Here is a 22,919-nt window from a genome sequence, read left to right as displayed (position 1 = left end):
GGTGCAATGAGCTAAAAAACGGTGTTGGATCTAGCCCTGATCTCTTGACTGGGTGAGAGTATTCTGCTTAATTCAGAGACTCTGTCCCTCACCACCCCTTGTTGTAAATATTTTTGTCCACCCTAAGCGTGGAAGGGCATACTCAGACATGAGTCCCTTGCTCATTGCACTATCAGGATTCAAGCAAGCCGGGCCGAAGACAGCTGTAATGCCAGAAACCGGTCCCCGGAAGCTTGTTTCCTTCCCAGTGTAAGAATTGGCTTTTGTAGTCTGGTCTGCCCTGTTCCCATGATGCACTGGGCCAGGGACAGACTAATTTGCATACAGCCAGGTTCTGAAACTGGGATGGTGCAATGAGCTAAAAAACGGTGTTGGATCTAGCCCTGATCTCTTGACTGGGTGAGAGTATTCTGCTTAATTCAGAGACTCTGTCCCTCACCACCCCTTGTTGGGAAATCCCACCTAGCTGCACTACATTATAACTTGGGTAAAGCCGAAGAAGATCTGATCGCTGCAGCTCAACAAGGTCAGGGGCTAGACAGTGCATTATCTCAGGTAGCCATTGCAAAAAATCTTATCACAGAAATAATAGTGGAAAAAGCCATCATTAAAGCATCAGTAAATAAGGAAAAGATATATGAGCTGAGTGAACTGGTTGGGCATCAGTTAGCGGTGCATATTAGAGAAGAGACATCAGCAAGCACCATTAGAGAAATTCAAGACCCTAGACTAGGCCTAAAATCAGAACCAGATGAAGTAAGGGCCGCATTTCAGAGATTCTATCAAGATCTATATACAGAACCTATAAGTGGATTGGGGGATCCAGATCTTTACTTCGATTTAAATCGAGGTCCTAGATTTGAGAAGAAGGACCAGGACATGCTGGATGAATTACCCAACTGGGATGAGATCCTGCTATCTTTAAAAGCATTAAAAAGTGGGAAAGCGGCAGGACTGGACGGGATACCATCTGAGTTCTATCTGAAATTTGCTGATCAATTAAAAATAATAATGATGACTTTGTTTGCACACATATTTCAGGGAGGTACCCCCCCACCCTGCTGGTCAGAAGCTAAAATTGTGGTCTTCTTGAAAAAAAATGAAAATCAGCTTGATTTAGGGTCATATCGACCAATTACTCTAATTAATGGGGACTCAAAAATCTACTCGAAACTCCTGGCGGCCAGATTGGCACCAATAATAAATAAAATAGTATCTAAACACCGACATGGATATATACCAGGAAGGTCAACAACTGACCATGTTCAACGGGTGATCTCGCTGTTTGACTATACAGAGTCTACAGGAGACTCTATTGCGCTTATACTCCTTGACGCAGAGAAAGCGTTTGATAGGGTCTCCTGGAGATTTTTATGGACGGCAATGTACTATAGTGGAATTAACGACAAATTTATTACGGCTACTCGAGAACTATATAATAAACCGAGTGCTAGAGTATTAGTCAATGGGCTCCTGTCAGAGAACTTTGCGATCACGAGAGGAACCAGGCAGGGATGCCCCTGCTCATCCCTTTTATTTGCAATATATATCGATCCATTTATTCGATGGTTGGACAATTGTGTATGTATATCACCAATCAAAATACGTAGTCATAATACCAAAACCTTGGCATACGCCGATGATATCGCGCTTGTCACTAGAGACCCCAATATAGCTATGCCGGTGATAGAAGAGGAAGCACACCTATTTGGATTGGTATCTGGATATGAACTGAATTCTAACAAAACCCAGATCGTGTTAAACAACAAGATTGTGATGGGGGACGCAAGAGTTACTGAGGAGGCCGTATACCTAGGGGTACAATAAGTGCCAAAATTCAAAACATTGTTGATATTAACCTAAAACCATTGATTTCTAGAACCAAGAAGGAGATGGTCCGATTGGATAATTTACATCTAACTATAGGGGGCCGTTGTAATTTTATCAAGATGCTTTTTTTCCCCCGATTTTTATATTTCTTTAGGACTATTTGCCTTGAATTCTCCCCCAAAATCTTTAGGACTATCGACTCTATGCTCTCAAGTTTTATTTGGGGATATAAGAAACCCCGACGGGCTCTTAAACGATTGGTACTACCAAAGAAAAAGGGAGGTTTATCCCTACCGAACTTCAAATTGTATTATTGGTCCACTGTTCTAAAATATTGCGCCAATTTGATTTCGAATGATAGTATTAATCAAGAGATTCCGTCCCCTCAAGAACTTTTATTAGGAGAAGATTGTGCCGGTTGCTTTTGGCGACATACAAACGATAACTATTTTAAGAAAGTCAAGTTTAAGACTATTATAGGGGCTTATAAAGCATGGAGTAGCATTCGCAAGATGTTGGGGCTTGGGCGATTTTCATTTTACACACCAATGAACAGTAATAATGATTGCCCTCTAATATTTCATGATAGCTGTATAAACAGATGGGTCTCGGCAGGGATGGTGCAACTGGGCTGCTTTTATAAACAAGGCTGTCTTAAGATGTGTGAGGATCTGCATGAGGAATATAATATTAGCCACAGGGATTTTTTTAAGTTTTTGCAGGTTAGAGACTTCCTAACAAAGAAAACTGGTGGGCGGGAGAACTTCCTGAACAATCAATTGATTGATAGTTTATGTAAAAAAATGACTCCCAGGATTGGGGAAATCTATGAAACTTTGAATGTAATGGCCCCAGATGATATGGATAAACAATGCACAATTTGGCAGGACCAATTGGGAGTACATTCGAATATCCCCCGCATAGCATATGACTTAGCTCTAAATTCATTAATGTCGATAAAGCTACAGGCACAATTTTATAAAACCTTCTTCTTCCTATATTACACACCTAAGAAAATCGCTAAATGGGGAACAGGGAAGGGAACAACATGTCCTCGTTGTGCACTATATGGGGCCGATATTATACATATATTTGCTACATGTAACACACTTACTAAGCTGATTAATGACATCTCGGAATTTCTATCAGAAGTTTGTCAAACAAGAATAGAAATCTCAACGGAGGAAATCATGCTGGGGGTAGCAAATCGGGAATTGCAGACAAACACTCAGGAGTTAATATTTGTGGCCATGGCAATACTTCGACTTACTATTGCCTCAGCCTGGTTAGATCCAGATCCACCTGCATTTCAACAATGGAGGGCTAGGCTATTAGCCACCTGTAGCCTGGAAGTTGCAATTTATAAAAACAAAGGCGCTAAAAAAGATTAATGGGCATGCGGATTTGGTCACCAATGTTATTGTGGATCCAGAGACATACATAATTGCATTTTGTGTATTTAGTATTATTTACATTTATATTTCTTTGTATCCTTATAGTAAAGAACATTATACTGGATAAATTTCTGTTGTATGTATATAATAAGTTGCTTACTCATCTATTTTTGACATGTTCTTGGTCAGGGCAAGGGGGGTGGGGAGGGTGGGAATGCATTTATTATGTAAAAATTGTCAATAAAAAGATTTAAAAAAAAAAGATCTATCTGAGGTTTATGATATTGTCATCCACTCTGTGCTAGAGACCCACCTTGCTCAGTTACGGAATAAGAATAATGCTCTTCAGCTGTTACACTCTTTGGTATCTGGCATGTCAGAGACTGTTGTCTGTAATTCATTCACCTCTAAACTATTTTCATTTCTCGCAAAGTTCTAAGTTGTGCCCTTCAATTTTGTAATATGTATGTATCTCCGCTAGCAGCTTTGATTAAATCATTTGGACTTATTGCCTTTTCTTATATGTATGATACTCAGATCATTGTCTCTATGAGCAACAATACTCAATTTGCTGTGGCAAACTTCCATAACTGTGTGCAGGCAGTTGGCAACTGGATGAAAAACAACCATCTGACGTTAAACATGGAGTAGACAGAAGTCATATCTTCATAAATCAGTCCTCAATCTGGTCCAGGAATTTGTTACTTTACCTACCCCAGTAAAATCTGCCATAAACCTGGGAGTAGTTTTATAGTGACTTCTTAACCATCATTAGACAAGTGAGCCTAGTCACGGCATCTTGGTTCAATATCCTTAGGATTGTTTAGAGCATTTTTCCGTTCATTCCTCTGGCCTCACGTAAAACCTTTACTAGTGCAATTTTGTTTTTTGTTTTTTGGGCATTAACCAGCTAACTCTGAATAGAATACAGGTAGTCCAAAACATGAGAGCCTATCTATATTAGGCATACCAAAACAACAGTCAATTTCTAGAGAATGATCAAGCTGCGCTGGCTGCCGGTAAAAAAGTCCATGTTCAAATCAGTATGCCTACCTCATGAAGTTCAATTAATAATGGTCCTGAATTCTTCTGGTCCAGATTTCATTGGTACAACCCCCAAAGGCTTCTTAGATCGGTGTCAAGGAAGCAAGTGATTGTTCACAGAATCAAGCGCAGCAGATCATTTATGCATCTAAGTGATAACCTTTTTAATTCTCTGCACTGTGGTAGTCAGTGTCTTGAAGACCAGCTCCATTTTAAGAAAAGATTGAAAACTTGGCTTTTCAACCTGTAACGTCTTTGTGGGCTGGGTTTCTGACTTTGTAAGGGCAGTGCAAAGATGCCTTTGGGTACTTAAGCATTTTATAAATTGATTTTCAATTTATTTTAATTGGGCTTATTTCCCCGTGAGCAATATAGGAGGTTGAGGTAGGACAGTTTGGCCCGTGGACATCAGCAACATCCGTGGAGCAGAAGCTGATGCTACTTAAAGTACAGTAAATCTGGTTTTCCCCATGCCCGCTCTTATGGTATGGGTCAGTTTTGAGTGGGATAATGGTGCGGCAAACAGGAACAGCTCACACTGGAGCTCTCAATCACACAGTGCTCCTAATGGCCACCGAATAAAAGCATTCTGATTCGCTTACCAGCTCTAAATGTTCTACTCTGGGTCCTAATTAAGCAGTGCCAGCACCTAAAAACACTAAAGACAATTACCATAATCTGGTTGGGGTTATTGATAATTCTTTGGTATTCCAGATTAAAGAAGAGGAAAACTAAATAACTGGGAAATTAGGGATGCCAATTAGATGTATGACCTATTTCCTTAAAAGTGAAATCATAGGAGAATGTGCACTCATGCTTTAGTCATGTGGGTACTGGTGAATTCATCATACTGACAAGATATTGCACATGTAAGCTGGAGTAATGAGAAGCGTCCGCTGATGCTGCGTGATTGTTGATACTGGATTGGGCCAATCAGTGATCTAATCTGTAAGAAATTGGTTTGAGATACGAAAAGTCCGTGGATGTAATTGCTTATATGGAATATCATCCCTGGAGAAGAGGGTGTACTACTCAAAACATGTGTTGGCTGGCTGTACAATCATTTTAAATGAAGATGGATTGGTATATAATTATACAGAAGTGACAATGTGGACTAAATTTGAAATATGAAATGGTTACAGTATTTGAGGATTAAAGATTATCATATACCTTCATAGGTTGGACTTTAACTTGGTTGAGACCAGTGGGGCTGGTCTTGGAGCTTAAAGCACAGGGTCTTTTATCTCTTAACCCCATTTTTTTCTGTATGTGTTCAAGATATCGCACATGTCTGCCTGAAAATAATAAAAGCGTCATACCACTTAATCATCGAATTTAACCCCACCTTCAATCTTAGTTTTGTTAAATTTTGCTAAAGCAGTTCAGGAAGACTTTTTGTTCCCCCCAAAAGTTTTTTAACATCAATTATCAAACTGTTTAAAAACATAATTTTATGACCACATTGAAAGAATAAAAAGATATATGTGGAACAACCGTAATCAATATAATATTGAGTTTACCCTACTGTGAAAGTGAAAGCAGGGACCAATTTGATAATAAATCATGTAACTTGCCGTTTAGGGAGAACACATTTATATGAACTGTTTTTCATAGTATAGATGCAACCAAGTGCCCAGATATTTAATCTTAATCGTGTTCTACCTAAATTTGTAATCATTAAACCTATATCTCCTGCACAATACAGATTAAGTATAACTTCTGTCTTATTTAGATTTGGTGTAGAACCTAAAAGCTGTGAATAAAGTTGAACCTCATCAAGGGATGGTTGCAATGAAGTGTATTTGATGGATATAAAAACATCATCAGTAAATCTTAAAGTTTAATTTTAAAATCGATGTTTAGAAAATCTGGGATGTCAAAATTGCAGGTTCTAAACAAAGTACAAATAATAGACAAATAAGAGACAACCATGTCTAATTCCATGAGATAAATTAAATTAAGAAGAAACCATTGTCTCATGGAAAGGAATATAACCATTAAAACCCTTAATAAAACCTGACTGATCTGTTTTAATAAGATTCTGTGTAATTGATTCAAGTCAGGCTAATATCATTTGCAAACTTTATATTCATAATTTATTAAAGAAATGTTTAAACGCTCGGGTAATCGAGCCTAGGAATGAGTGTTATGAGTACCTTCTATCAAGCTACCCTTGTGAGTTGTGCAGAAAGGAGTTCTATTATTCTTTAGGAGCAAAACAAATTGAAAGAGTGGGAGATCTGCACAATAGATGTCCCATCAGGACCAGGAGCCTTGGCTCTCTTCTAATATCTATTTGCTTGTAGGACTTACAGAAGAGACACATTTTTTCCAAGGACTTCATTATCCGCTTAATATAAAAGCAGTTTTGGAAGATTTTGGAAAAAAACCCATTAAGTTCCTAGTTTGATGTAGTAATATCAAGATAAAGAGCCTTATGAAATTGATCAAAATAGATGGAAATATTTTTGTTAGAAAGGACATTAGAATTATCAAATTCTTTAATAACAATGGCAATGTATTTATGCTCAATTTTGACTTTTATATAACTAACCATCATTTACCCCTTTTTGTTATGTCCTCTACGAAATTTAGCTTTAATAAGTGTTAAAGGTAATAGTTTTATTTAACTAAAATTTAGCTGCAATTATTTCTTTCAAAGAGTTACTAGTTTTGGAAGTCAATTAAGTGCATTACAGGACTATATAATTCTTAGTTAAACATTTGTACTGAGAATCTGCTTTTATATTTTTGAGCAGCAAAAGATATAACAAAACTAAGAGAAGCCTTAAAGGCAACCCAGTTCTTGGATGGAACCATAGGTATCCGTGGATTTCTTGAATTGAAAAAAAATCTTTTACCAAATATATTAAAACCCTTTTAGAAAATCATTATAAGACCTAAGTTAGTTATTAAACCACCACCTAGGTGATTCGGGACAAATATCTTCGAAATAAATCTGAGACCCAGAGTATGATTCGCTAAAACAAAATATTCCTAATCTTGGCAGAGCATAAAAATTGCAATAAAGGTTGAGCAATGAAAATGTAACAATTCTGGATAGAGAACCATGAGTACCTGAGTGGAAACAAAACTCCATATAGTCTAGGTTAAGCTTTTTCCTTACTTCCAACAATTGTCATTTTAAAAACTTGATGCGATTTATGAGGTTAAAATTTAAATTTCATATCTAAAAGTGGGTCTACAATTTGATTAAAATCTCCCCTAAAATATTATTGGGATTAACTATACTATCTATGACAGACTTGCCACAATTCCTAAAATAAGGATCAGCCATAACTGACCCATACATATTAATTAGGGGCAGGGATATTTTTTCAAATGTTATTGTCCCCATTAGCCAGCATCACTCATCATCACACTCCTGGTATAATACTTCAGACTTAGGGTTTCCTAAGATAAGATGTCATCCGCACCCCCTGAAGCCCCCTGCCCAGAAGCAGGTGGAAAAAAAATGTTGCCCACTCAATTTCTCTTTAATGTTATGGATTTTGCTTAATTACATTGTGTTTCCTGTAAATGAACATATTCTGGGCATGGAGTACTAAAAAATGTATAAGTACCTTTTTTCTTTTAAGGGGATTTCCGAGGCCTCAAACTTTCTAGGAAACAACGCTAACTATAAGGTATGAAGATAAACCTGTTGCCAGAAAGAAACTTGGCAATTGGTAAAAAATTTTTTTTAAAAAGGGACAAAAAGATATAATCTTGACACCTATATGAGAGAGAAGTGAATGAAAGAAAAGTATATGTGAATAAATGGCACTGCACAAAAGTAAACAAATACTGGAGGCCAGATAAAGTTGTAGACATAAGAAGGAATTTAGAACAAAAATGAGAAAAACAGTAAAGTAAATATCATGAAACATCAAAAGAAAGAAGCCTAATCCTAGAGAAGCAAGGTAAACTCCGAGAATTGCATGTGACAACAGCACAACAAACTTAAATGATAACAATGCATTTCAGGCTCAAAAGAGCACCCATCATTATAAAACTAGGATTTGGTCTGGGACATTTCCATATGGGAAGATGAAAGACTGTAAAGATATTCTCTTTGTTTAACGGTATCTTCAAAAGACCTAGTAGACCCAATGTGAGTTATTTTGCAGATAGGATAGGATAATATTTATAAAGCGCACTTATACCCGAGGGTGTCAAGGGTGCTGAACGGACTGGAGAGGAGAAAGAAATGCCACATCCAGCTAAGAAGCAAATAGCCAGGTTTTCAGAAGTTTCCTAAAGACCGGAAGAAAGTCCGCCTTGGAGATGGAGGGGGCAAGAAGTTCCAGAGTTTGGTGGCTAGAAAATGAGCAACCGCCCCATCTGGACCTGTGAAATCTAGGAGAAACCAGTTTTTTATATGAGGAAGATCTCAAGGACCTCTCCGGAGAGTACCACTGAAAGATGGTGGTATACACAAAAAAGCTTTTGGACGACGTAGGGTATAGTGTGGTGCACTAGGGATAGTACACTCAAAATAGCGTTGTTTAACACTCCACTAACTACTGGGGCATCGTCCCAACCCCAGATTAGACTAAACAAATACAAAAAAGAGCTGGGAGTGCTTGTTTATCTCAGAAACAATTAGATATTTTAATCTTCAAAAGAAACACAAATAGATCAATGGTCCAAAAATATGAATTATAAACATATACACAATCAAAATTCTTGTTTATTCTTGATGTTCAGCAGCCGACGCGTTTCGTCCTAGAGGCAGGACGTCATCAGGGCTGCAAGTGCAAACACACAATACAAATATATCAGTACATATGTACAATCTCAATCAGTAATAACCTGAGAAAATAACCTAAATCTTATTATAACTGTTAGGTACAATACAGCTCATTGTGCCGTGTAGTACTCACAAAGAATTCAATGACTTCACACTATTTACAAAACAAGCGGGCACTGTTTGCCTGTAATTCTCACATGAAATCATATCTACTGTTTCTCATTTAAACACACAAATTTTCTACCTACATCCTGGGATAAAAACGCTCGCAAACTGTTGCATGGTTATTTGGAAAAAATTATTATTATTAGTGAACAGCTCACCTCGTACTCTTATAATAAGGCTCCTCTGATTTTATGTCTTAGAATTTTGAACCTTTGGTCTAGGCAGTTGTGCTACAAGAGGTCAGATTCTTCATCTATGTACCGGTAATAATCATGAACTGGGGTAAGGCAGAAGAAAAGGAAGACCAATCAATTATCAAACATATGCTATATATCTACCTAGTTGTGACCTTCACTGTTCCAGTTCTCTCTTATCTTGAACTGGCCCAGTCTATCACAGTAACATTTTACATCTGCAAAAATGCGTACCTGGTGAAACCCTAGATCAATGCTTTTCTCAAATCGATTAATCCTTTGTTCTTTAAATCGAGAGTCCTTTAAAAACTGATCTGCCAATGACATTCATACCTACAAAAGTCAAAAAAGCCTTAATATATTAAATTGCTCAGAAAACCCTTCTGGATGTTGAAAAATTACGCCTCCATGTTCACTCACCACATTCCAATATAATGTAACCAAAAGGGGAAATGACATCTATTCTGCAGTGATCCTATCAATTCGTTCTGAAACAATCCGTTCTAAAAATAAAATAAAATGAACAGATTATGTAGTCTTCCCGTTGCTTTCCTTCTAAATTAACTATTACCCCAAAGCTCTGCCTAGCCTTCTGCACTTACCCTTCACAACGTGACCTCCTGTTCCTCCACACCATCCGGGTACGGTAAATCCCGAAGGTGCGGTGCCCCGGACTCCCTATGTTTAAAAAGGGCCCAATGGCCAATCACATCACGTTAAATTTCGCGCGTATTCTAATTATGCTCATCTGTGAGAAAGTGAGCGTTTCCAATGAGGTCCGCTATCCGTGTTTATCTTGCTATTTTGTATTTCCGCTCATGCGCATTGAGCTTTATACAGGCTTATCTACCGGCCATAATGTTTCCGGCTATTAAATACACCGTTTCCGGTCTTGCGCAGCTCACGGTTGCATCTCGGTGAGCGAGTTTCCAATCAGGTCCGCCCAGTGCGTGGCTTGTTACGCATTGAGCTTTGTGCAGGCTTATCTGCAAACCATAATATTTCCGGCTATTTACTACACAGTTTCCGGTCTTGCGCAGCTCACGGTTGCAACTCGGTGAACAAGTTTCCAATCAGGTCCGCCCAGTGCTTACCCTGATACTATTCATCACCTTTCACTGACTAGTTAAGCCTACATTTCTTTCTTGACGGCACACTTCAATTTAAAGAACCAAATATCTTGGTTAGTCCCTACGCCTGGCAAAGTTTAGCCCCCACTTCCATTCCTCCAATCCTGCATGTCCTGTCTTATTATCAATGCGTCTACCTGCCCCCATATTATTTATCCCTTACTTATGCGTGCAACTACATATGAACACTTCGAGGTAGGTAGCATATTCATACTATGTTTAATTCTTATCTTTGATAATTAAAGGGTGCATCCATTTTCAAACACTTGTATAGATATACTTAGGAAAGATAGGGCAAGGGAGCATCTAAGTGTACAAGCACTTGATCGCACTTGATCGCACATGTCGTAGTTATAAAGCCCTAGTATGGGCAAGAGAAGGTGTTCATATCATAAAAAAATTTAATACATTAGCAAAAGAAACAACAGTTTGCTTGCTCAACATCCCAGAATGTGTACAATAAACAATTAAAAATGCCTCCTAAGACATCTGTTTTTAGATTGACTGATTCAAGTCACATTAGTCTATTTTATGTCATGATTTGCTAATAACTATGCCAAAAAATTATGTAGTTCAGAATCAATGTTTAAACCACACATCTTCGTACGACATTTGATTATCCAACGTGCTTCAGTTTGACGGATTCGTAATTCCCAATTTCCCCCTCTCACATGTTGGGACACTTTTTCTATGCCATGAAATTTAAAATCCATATTGGCACAATGTTCCTTTTCCATATGTGCATAGAGTGGGGATCTTGTGTCTCGGTTCATGATTGCTCGTCTGTGCTCTTGTATTCTTAATTTGAGGGGTCTTTTCGTACTCCCTATGTACACTTTGTTACAGCTGCAAATGATGGCATAAACTATTCCTACACTGTTGCAATTAATAAATTCATTAATATGGAATTGTCTAGTACCATTAAATCCGAAAGTTTTTGTTTTATTCATGCCATGCGAGCATATTACACATGTCCCACAGATATAAAAGCCTTTAGGCTGAGTGGGGAGCCAATCCTTAATTTGTTTCACTATTGGACGAATATAATTCTTTGAGACTTTGTCCCTGATTGTTGGACATTTCTTGAACGTTATTAGAGGTTTGTCATCCAATATGGTAGCCAAACCTGGGACACCTTTTAACAGAGTCCAATTCCTGCTTAGTGCTTGCCTAATCTTATCTATTTGCACGCAGTATGCTGTAACAAAGGAAGGCTTGTGTCTGACTGGTTCTTTCTTTTTCGGAAGCAAAGTAGTTGCTCTATCAATTTTTGACACTTTCTCACTAGCCCTTGCTAAATCTTTTTTGGCATAGCCTCTTTTACCTAGTCTTTGTTTTAGTTGATTTAATTCTTGAGAATAGTCTTCATCCCGACTGCAATTTCTTCGGGTTCTGACCATTTCTCCATATGGTATCCCCCCAATTACAGATCCTGGGTGAAAACTGTCTGCCCTCAAGATGGAGTTGGTGGCGGTTTCTTTCCTGTACAGTTTACTATTGATTTTGTCCCCAACCACCCTCAGCGTCACATCTAAGTATTCAATGCTGGATGTGCTTTGATTCATCGTCAATCTCACATTGAAATCATTATGGTTCAAGTAATGCAGATAATTATTTAAATCATCCGGGGTGCCTCTCCATATTATTAGAATGTCGTCGATGAATCTGGCCCAAAATACCACCAGATCCATCCATTCCCCAGCTCTGCGGCTCCAGGCGTGCTCCCTCTCGTACCAACCCATGAACAGGTTGGCATAAGAGGGAGCAAACCTGGATCCCATCGCCGTGCCCCTAATCTGGTGGAACCATTCATCCTCAAATAAGAAATAGTTGTTTTCGAGAATCAACTGGCTCATTTGAATTATCATTTTGGAATGGTGTCTCAAACTTGCACTTCTGCTACCTAGAAAGTGTTCTAGCGCTTGTATACCCTTCTCCATTTCAATGCAAGTATAAAGACCCACCACGTCTAACGTTGCCAAAATCATCCCATCTTCCCATTTAAAATCCTGCAATTTATTAAGAATGTCAGTGGTGTCCTTTACATATGAAGGTAAGTTCACCACTAATGGCTTGATAAAACCATCTACAAATTCTGACAGATGTTCTGTGACGCTACCGATGCTGGAGACTATGGGCCTGCCTGGTGGGTTCACTCTGTTTTTGTGAATTTTTGGTAATGTGTACAGGAAGGGAGAAACAGGATGACTAACATTTAAATATTTATATTCTGATTCATCAATCAATCCTTCTTCCTTCCATACACACAGATGTTCCAATATATTCTGAGCAATCTCTTTTATCGGATTTGTTTTAACTTTTTTGTAACAATTTACATCCTTGAGTTGTTCTCGTATCTCAGCCACATAGTTTGTTCTGTTCATCACAACGATGTTCCCCCCCTTATCAGCTTCCCTAATAATGATTGAGGGATCCTGTTTTAAGTTTGATAAAGCCAATCTTTCTTGCCGGGACAGATTATCTTTATAATGACTATTTAGCGTGAATTTGTCTTGTAGTTTATGAAATTCTTGCAGTGTCTTTTCCATATATAAGTCAATTGCTATGTATTGGCTACCATGGGGAATAAACTTGGATTTGCAACGCAATCCACTAGTACACTGGTAGTTTGTTTCAATTTCACATAAACTAGCCACATCATCCACATTAAGATCCATTTCCCCTGACAAAGTCATTAACAAATGAACATTTTCTAATTCAGCTGATGTCATTTCAGAGTTTTTATTCAATATTCTGTTCTGTACATTTACATCCAATGTTGAGAAAAAACTTTTCAATTTTAAATTTCTGCAAAATTTAAACAAATCAATATGTAACTCAGTATAATCACAGTTATGTACAGGACAGTATTTTAATCCTTTTTCTAACACAGAAATTTCATGTTCATTTAGACGTCTATCCGACAAGTTAATGACTTCCAATTCCCCAGGGATGGCCTTACACTGTTCTAGTTCTTGGTTCTGTTCTGACTCCTGGTGCCCATCCTTGTATTTGTGGGATTTCCTCCTCCCCCTTCTAGTCCTCCTACGAACTTCTTCCGACCTTTCTTTATCATTTTTAGTTCGTCGCAAAAAGAAGAGTTCTTTTTGGGAGTTCCTCCTACGGCGCCCGCAGCATTCTCCTCAATAGAAGAGATACTGGAGCTGCTATAATTTGTGGACGTACTCAGATCACCTGATTGTGCTGTCCCTGCCGTTTGATTGGGTTTAGGTTTTGGTTTAGCCACCTCATCATAACCTCGGGCAAAAGTGAAGATTCTCCCTTCATTGTAGTCCCGCTCATCTCTTTTTAATTTGCTTAATTTTTTGTCCTTGATTTGCAATTGGTGTCTATTGATGACATCTTTAAGGATAAGATAATTTTTATCAGTAAGTTCAGGTAGATTCATCTCTTTTATTTCTTTTTCCAAATCAGTAATCTGTTGTCTTAGTTTTTCTACTTTTCTGTCCGAATTCTTGATAAGGATATTCATCATAGTAAATGATGAAGTGTACAAATTTTCTTCCCACTCCTTAAGGTGGTCCTCCTCAAGATCATCAAAGGTTGGGAATATGAGGATGCGAAGTCCTCGCGGAACCCTCTTTTGTTCCATATAATTTTTGAGGGTTACACCATCCCACCATTTACTCAATTCCGATTTACGCAGTCTTTCCAATTTTAAAAATTTGTCTCTAAGGCTTATTTTGGTTTCGTTTCTTTTAGTACCCGCGGCACCATTAGGCTGTCTAATTTGAAAAACTTCTGCTGCCAATTTATCTCTGTCGTCATCCATGTTTTAACAGGTCCCTGTGCTACTCCTACCCTTCAATAATGGTATACACAAAAAAGCTTTTGGACGACGTAGGGTATAGTGTGGTGCACTAGGGATAGTACACTCAAAATAGCGTTGTTTAACACTCCACCAACTACTGGGGCATCGTCCCAACCCCAGATTAGACTAAACAAATACAAAAAAGAGCTGGGAGTGCTTGTTTATCTCAGAAACAATTAGATATTTTAATCTTCAAAAGAAACACAAATAGATCAATGGTCCAAAAATATGAATTATAAACATATACACAATCAAAATTCTTGTTTATTCTTGATGTTCAGCAGCCGACGCGTTTCGTCCTAGAGGCAGGACGTCATCAGGGCTGCAAGTGCAAACACACAATACAAATATATCAGTACATATGTACAATCTCAATCAGTAATAACCTGAGAAAATAACCTAAATCTTATTATAACTGTTAGGTACAATACAGCTCATTGTGCCGTGTAGTACTCACAAAGAATTCAATGACTTCACACTATTTACAAAACAAGCGGGCACTGTTTGCCTGTAATTCTCACATGAAATCATATCTACTGTTTCTCATTTAAACACACAAATTTTCTACCTACATCCTGGGATAAAAACGCTCGCAAACTGTTGCATGGTTATTTGGAAAAAATTATTATTATTAGTGAACAGCTCACCTCGTACTCTTATAATAAGGCTCCTCTGATTTTATGTCTTAGAATTTTGAACCTTTGGTCTAGGCAGTTGTGCTACAAGAGGTCAGATTCTTCATCTATGTACCGGTAATAATCATGAACTGGGGTAAGGCAGAAGAAAAGGAAGACCAATCAATTATCAAACATATGCTATATATCTACCTAGTTGTGACCTTCACTGTTCCGCAAGGAGCTGGAAGCGCATCTCACGAAGAAGAAGTGTGTCGCCAATGCAGCCGCTTTCGTCGCATCACTGAAGAAGGGTGTCGCCGCTGTGACTTCGCCTCGCATCGCCGGAGAAGAGTGTCGCCTCAGACACCGTCGCATCATCGGAGAAGCGTGTCGCAGTCACTGTCGTCGAATCACCGAAGAAGGGTGTTGTCGCAGTCGCAATGCATCGCTGAAGCGTCTCGCATCACCAGAGAAGAGTGTCGCTGTCGCATCACTGGAGAAGCGTGTTGCAGGGCCTGTCGCGGCTCAGAAGAATCGTTGAGTCGCAGCACGACCATCGGGCGTGCACGCATCATGTCACATCAAGAAGATAATATCATTTTCGTTTCATGACACCAGATCTTCAACGGATCACGACGCTGCTGGTCACATCACCACGGAAGCGCAGTAAGAAACCGGTGCATCACCTCCCCACGCAGAGAAGAACCTACGCATCCCCTACGCAGCTGTAGTGACCCTACGCATCTTCGTTCTTGCGTGTAAGGAACCTACGCATTACCTTCCCTGCAACACTTTCGTTGTATAGTGTTACGCATCTTAAAGTACATTAAACTTAAAGTGGGCATTTACCATCTAAAGAGAACTAAGCTATTTCTACCATTTTTAAAGTACAGTATTGTGGATTTTTGTTGTTTGTGATGTTGTGTTAAGTCTATATAAAAATACTTCTTTTTATACTAAAACTGGTGTGGTGTCCATCTGTAGTGTTGTCACTGGGTTACTGTATGTGTTCACAAATGCTTTACACACGGCCTCTGAGATAAGCCTGCCTGCTCGTCCCAAGCTACCAAGGGGGTGAGCAGGGGTTATTTTAGGAGTGTACCGTCTTACCCTGACTAGACGCAAGTGTCCCTATTTGGTCAAAGGTACTTACCTATGCCAGCTAGAGACCCCCAAATCTAACAATACCACATGATATACCACAGGACACTGATTCCTGGGACAATTATGATAAAGATCCAGACCAGGATAACAATCCCAACCTGTATCCCTCTAGACCCTCCCCACCTGATAATAACATCGGTTTTGCACAGCTTATTAACAGGGTTGCTCCATATCACTGGGTGGAGCTACACTCAGACTCTCTAGAAGAGGATTTCCTTGTGGAGAAATTCACAGTCACAAAGGGCTACTAACTCTTTAGCTCAAAGGCTTACTAAAACATACTGACAAAGTATTCAAAGACCCAGTTAGAGCCAGAATACTAACACACCAAGTTGACACAAAATACAAACACGCTCCTACAGACCTGGCATATATGAAAGGCCAGTTGCCTCTAGACTCTCTTGTTGTAACCAACGCCCGTAAGAGAGCTAATTCTCAAACCACAGGCGACGCCCCTCCTCCTGATAAGGAGTCAAAACTTATTGATGCCTCAGGCAAAAGAGTGGCTTCCCAAGCGGCTAACCATTGGCGTATTGCCAATGCTCAGGCACTGTTAGCACGCTATGATAAGGCTCACTATGACAAGTTGGAAAAACTCATGCAACATCTACAGGATGAGTATGAGATTAAAGCTAACAACCTCATCCAGAAAGAGAAGCTCATCACCAACACTTCCATTAAATGAGCGCTCGAAGCAGCAGACACAGCATCCCGCGGCATTAACACTAGCATACTCTTACGCAGGCATGCTTGGCTTCAAATCTCTGGATTCAAGCAGGAGGTACAATCCTCCATACTTAACCAGCCCTTTGATGTAGGGCATCTATTTGGGTCATCAGTAGATGCATCCTTAGAGAAAATGAAGAAAGACACCAAAACAGCAAAGTCCATGGGTGCTTTACAATTGAGCTCTAACCGGGAGTTTTTTTGCAGCTCCTTTTATAGGGGTGGCTCAAAAACAGTGTCATCAGAAAATCCCTCCTCCTCGTTAAAGGTAGCAACCACTCTAACTCCCTCAGACGATATTTTAGAGGAAACTACAGATGAAATAATAACAAGGGAAGAGGCAGAGGTTTCTCCACCTGCACTTCCCCTGCCAATAAGCAGTGACTTTCCTCTGCTACCCCCGATCATCCCACTCCTGTCGGGGGATGTCTCTCACAGTTCCTAGCTGTCTAGAATTCCATTACCTCAGACAAGTGGGTAAGACAAATTATTCAATATGGTTACTGCCTGAAACTTACCAGCACTCCCCCAAATATTCTTCCAAAGCAACGTGTAATGTCACCAGAACATTGCACACTTCTAATGCAAGAAGTTCTCTCTCGCTTGCAAAAACATGCCATACAACCAGTCCCGTTCCATCAGCAGGTAACAGATGTGTACTCCCTGTACTTTTTGATTCCAAAAAAGGACGGCTCGATAAGGCCTATACAGGACCTCAGGCAGCTAAATCCTTACATTCAATCAGACCACTTCCACATGGTCACACTCCAACAGGTGCTCTAATTCCTTCAACAAGGCGACTTTCTATCCACTCTAGATATAAATGACGCCTACTTCCATATTCCCATCCAACCAGCTCACAAAAAATATCTCCGATTCGTGGTGGACGGACAACATTATCAATACAAAGTTCTCCCCTTCCGGTTAATTACAGCATCAAGAGTTTTCACCAAGTGCCTTGCAGTGGTCGCAGCTCATTTAAGAAGACAACACAATCATGTTTTCCTTTACCTAGACGACTGGCTAATAAAAGCCAAATCACAACACAGCTGCATACTCCACACTCACAAAACGGTGCTGCTTATTCACGACTTGGGATTCAAAGTAAACCTCACCAAGTCTCACATTCAGCCCTCCAACACACAAGTGTATCTAGGAGCTACAATAGACACTTGCAAAGCTCAAGCATACCCCAACCTAGTCAGGATACTCAACATGCAAAATCGGATATTACAATTTCAGCCCCAACACTCACTACCAGCCCGAGTGTTCATGCAATTGATCAGCATGGTGGCTTCTTGCATTCTAATAGTTTCTTACGCAAGACTTCAAATTCGGCCCCTAGAGAAATGCTTAGCACGTGTGTGGAACCAGGCTCAAGGTCAGCTAACAGATCTGGTGTTGGTAGACGGCTGCATCCATCACTTTCTGCAGTGATGGAATACACAAAACCTTTCCAAAGGGCGGCCATTCCTCGACCCAATTCCACAGATTGTGTTAACAGCAGACGCATCACTCAATGGTTGGGGAGCTCATCTTCAAAAACACACTGTTCAGGGCACATGTACCCGACAACAGAAAACACTTCAGATAAGCTACCTAGAGCTACTAGTGATTTTTCTTGCATTGAAAACTTTTCAACTGCATCTGGTAGGCAAAGCGGTCTTAGTCTGTAAAGACAATATGACAGCATTGTACTACATACAACAACAGGGAGGAACACACACTCTACAGCTTTCGCGACTAGCTCAAAGCAAATGGAGATGGGTCATACCTCAAAAGATATTTCTCCTTGCAGAACACCTCCCAGGAGTAAACAACCAAATCGCAGATGTGCTCAGTCGTCAAAAACAACAGATCCACGAATGGGAACTACATCCTCAAGTTCTGATCCCATTCTTTCAAATGTGGGGCTATCCAGAAATAGATCTGTTCGCAACACACCTCAACGCAAAATGCGCAAACGTCGCGTACAGGTATCCACACCCATCATCCAAAGGCAATGTGCTATGGATAAATTGGTCAGGCAGATTTGCTTACGCTTTTCGAACTCTTCCGCTAATTCCATTAGTGGTTCGGAAGCTCAAGCAACAGTCTCTCACAATGATACTAGTGGCTTCCACATGGGCTCGACAACCCTGGTTCACAACCCTATTAGAGTTATCAGTAGTTCCTCACCAAACACAACTCCTCTCCCCAAAGCTTCTCACTTAGAACCATGGAGAGATAAGACATCCAGTTGCCAGTCAACTCAACCTTGCTATCTGGCACCTGAAATCATAGTGTTTGGCGACCTTAATCTGCCACCAGACTATATGAACATCCTTAGAGAGTCTAGACACCCTACCACTAGAGCATGCTACGCTGCAAAATGGAAGCGATTTGTAATTTAGTGCACAAACAATCAAATCAATTCACAAGATGTTTCAATCCAAAACAACATTTGCTACCTATTACACCTACAGCGTTATAATATAACCTATACAGCCAAACGGTTACATCTTGCTGCAGTGGCCGCTTACCTACAAAACAGACAACATTTGTCTTTGTATTGTGTGCCCGCTATCAAGGCATTTATGGAAGGACTTAAAAGAATCATCTCTCCTAGACTTCCATCTTCTCCAATGGGGAATCTTCATCTAGCCCTTACAAGACTCATGGGCCCACCATTTGAACCTCTGCACAAATGTGAGCTACAATTTCTGACTTGGAAAGTAGCCTTTTGTATGTCCATCGCATTTCTTAGAAGAGTTGGTGAGCTCCAGGCACTAACTATACAAGAACCATTTTTACAAATTCATCAAAATAAAGTGGTTCTTCGGACTAATCCCAAATTTCTAGTCGTTTCTGCCTTTCATCTCAACCAGTCTGTTGAGCTACCCGTATTGTTTCCTCAACCAGACTCAGTGGCAGAAAGTACTCCTCATACATTAGATGTAAAAAGAGCAATAATATATTACAGCGTAACATGCACACTCCTCTGGGTTCTTCTCCTCAGTGTGACCGCTCGCCGGTATGATCTGTGTGTGAGAGGGAGAGGCACAGAGAGGGAGAGAAACAATGAAGAGGGCCGGGGAGGAAGAAACAGTGACGAGGGGGCAGAGGAAGAAAGGACAGCGAGGAGTGGAGAGCACGGAAAAGGCAGAGAAAGTAGGCATTTATGGGTCATTAAATTCAAAGCAGAGACTGGAGGAAACTCAGAATACACTGGATTTTAAGAAAGAGAGGGACATAAGGTGGAGTGGAAAAGAGAAAGAGGCAGAGGGTGCACAGGGGACAGTTTGGAGAGGCAGAGAAAAGAGTCAGGGAGAGGCAGAGAGCAGGGCAGGGGGAGACCGAGAAAGCAAGAGGCAGTAAATAGGCAGTGAGAGAGGAAAACGAGGGGCGCCTGCGGGGGGGATGGTGGCAGGGGGGCACAGAGTAGAGGGGGAGAGGGTGAGGAGGGTGAGGAGGGTGAGTGAGGTATGAGGAGGGAGAGGCACGTTACGGAAAGTGGAAGGCAGGGAGACGGGGAGCAGAGAAACGAGGGCGAGCCACAGAAAAGAGAAGAGGGCAAAACAGGGAGAGGGAGAAAGGGGCAAAGTGAGACGGCAACATCGGGAGGCCAATGCTTGATTACCAGCATCAGATAAATGAGGAACGACGATTTAAATGTGAATAGTCGGAATTTACAACATGTTTGAATTAAGAAACTGAGTGAATTAAACATTACAGTCTGTAAATCTTTTGGTTACCCATCTATGCCCTTTTTGCCCCCACATAAATCCTCTATTTGCACATTTCCAACCTCATCTCCTTCTTCCGCACCCTCTTCACTCTCTCCTGCATGTACTTCCTCCCATCTCCTGCGCTTCACTGCCCCCATATCCAATGCACACGCTCACCTGAAAGCACTGCATTTTATTTTATTTTCGCACCGTTAGTTTGCCAGCTGTGTCCCTCCTTCACATGTTTTCACATAGACTCACAGTACCCACGGCCATTGCTGTATGCGATCTGCAGAGAGGCCAACAACTGGAGGAACATGTAATCTGAACCTTTTAATGGCCAACTGACAGGAAGTTCGAGAAACTCACACTGCTTCCAGCCTGCACTTCAGAGCTCTCGACTGTGGTCCATTGTAAACAAACACCCCCTACCTAAACCCACAGACACCTAGATGACTCTGTACACATAAATGTAATGTAAAGGACTTTTCTAAACCCCTCTGTTACTCCAATGAGTGTCTTGGCCTTCTGCACCTCAAGTTAAATGTAGATGAGCGAAGTAAAACTAATCCTGTTTAAAAAGCCATGTTTTCAGTGTTTTCCAAAGCTGGGGAGTAGCTGAAAAGCACTGCCAAACGGAGTTTGTCCCACAGTGATGGTCTCAAAAATGAAATGGACCCCACCCCCCAACCACACGCTTCAGGTCCGTGGAACCCTAGGGATTTGTTGTAAAAGATTAATATGCTGCCTTGAAACAGCAAACGTTCTTGAAGGCAAGATGAAGTAAAACAGATCAAATGTAAACTGGAACTACGCGGCTGGTGTGATTACCTCAGTGTTTTTTGTAACTATTTACCCGATCCGTGTGTTTTTGCCTGTAAATTTAAAGACGCCATTACAGGGCCGATAGGAACTCGTTTCAATGTCTATTTTAATTATGGTCACGCCTAAGAGCAGCATGGACGCGGGCGGCCTTATTGGTTTCGGTTTGTATATTTATTAAACCCGAAGCCTCCTCGTGTTTTCACAGGGGCCACCGTGAGTACAATGCCACTCACCAGCCAGTGTTAGGAAACCCGTAGAAACAACGTTTCATCCTGGATTGAAAGTGGAATCAGTCAATGTACTGCGGTGACACGGGAAAGAACGAGGGTGGCCGCAACGACATAGGACATCCTGCATCTTCTTGTCACAAACCCAAGCACACGCCTCTTCGCAAATGCGCGGATGGAAAGCTTGTAGTGTTGAAATGGTAGCAGGCTACACGCGTGTTTATCGTGCATGAGCGCGCAAACACCGCTTTGTTTTGGTTAAACGTGTTAATGCTCCGTTCCCAGCCTGGCAGTACCGATGGTACGGCTCGGCCTGTCTCCAGTTAGCCCCCCACACTCTGCACGGTGGCTGCTCCCGCCTCCCCCTGCAGCCGCGGGCTCTTTGATTTGCCTCCTTGTTGTGAAGCCGAATATTTACTTGGCAGTTCAAGGGCAGGACGGGCGCGGTGCAGGCGGGGGCCTGCGAGCGGGAGCTCTCGCTGACAGCCCGCTGCCAGGCCCCGCCTCCTCTTTCCACCAAGCCCGCTGCGGCTGATTCTGCTGCCATGTCCCGGGACTCTCCCACCGCACACGCTGCCTGCCCCTGGCCCTCCCCGGCCCCTTCCACTAGGCCCAGGACTCTCTCCCCTCACGCTGCCTGCCCCCAGGCCCTCCCGGGCTCCTCTTTCCACCAGGCCCGCTGCTTAAATTCAAAACTGCCAGCGAAAAGACAGATGGACCCACCCCGCTAGGAAAGGGGTCGCTCGTCAAATACACGCGGCCTCTTGTTTGTTTATTGTCTCTTGTGGTTACTTCATTGGCAGGAGATAAAAAAAACTCCTTTCAAGCTGCTCTTGGGACCGAGGGCTCTGGAGTGAGAATGTAAAAAAGAAACGCGGCTTGTATAGCGGCGGCAGCTCCGAGAAAGACAGCGCAGGCTGCAGAGGGACAAAGGCGCACAGCAAGCAAATGTGTGGCCTTATTCAAAATATTGCCAGCAAACACCCTTTGATTTAGCTTATGTTTAGTTGGTATTTTTTTGTAGATGACTTGGTTTCCTACAAGCTCATCCCTTTCTACAAACAAGCAGCACGACCATGTTTCTCCGAGGCGAGGAAGAAATGCCTCGGAGAAAGCACGGTCATTTTCTGATTCGAGGACGTGGTTTTCGTTCTCTCCTCTTCCCATTGGCTGGAAAGTAAAATTCCAGCCAATGGGAAGAGGAGAGAAAGTAAATAGAAAGAAGCTTAAAAAAACGCCCCCGAATCCGAAAAAGACGGGGCTTGAACCGAGTGACGCCCCTCTCCTCCAATGGCTGGCCTCAGTATAGGA

General features: G+C 41.2%; 1 protein-coding gene across 6 annotated transcripts in view; it reads left to right on the top strand.

Moving 5' to 3' along the window:
* Positions 1–22,919, top strand: part of HERC1 (HECT and RLD domain containing E3 ubiquitin protein ligase family member 1) — a 2,088,313-nt gene that overhangs the window by 500,573 nt on the left and 1,564,821 nt on the right. The window lies entirely within an intron of this gene.

The sequence above is a fragment of the Lissotriton helveticus genome, chromosome 3_2, assembly GCF_964261635.1.
Source record: "Lissotriton helveticus chromosome 3_2, aLisHel1.1, whole genome shotgun sequence".
NCBI classification, from domain to species: Eukaryota; Metazoa; Chordata; class Amphibia; order Caudata; family Salamandridae; genus Lissotriton; species Lissotriton helveticus.
This window is presented reverse-complemented; position numbering and strand designations above follow the sequence as displayed.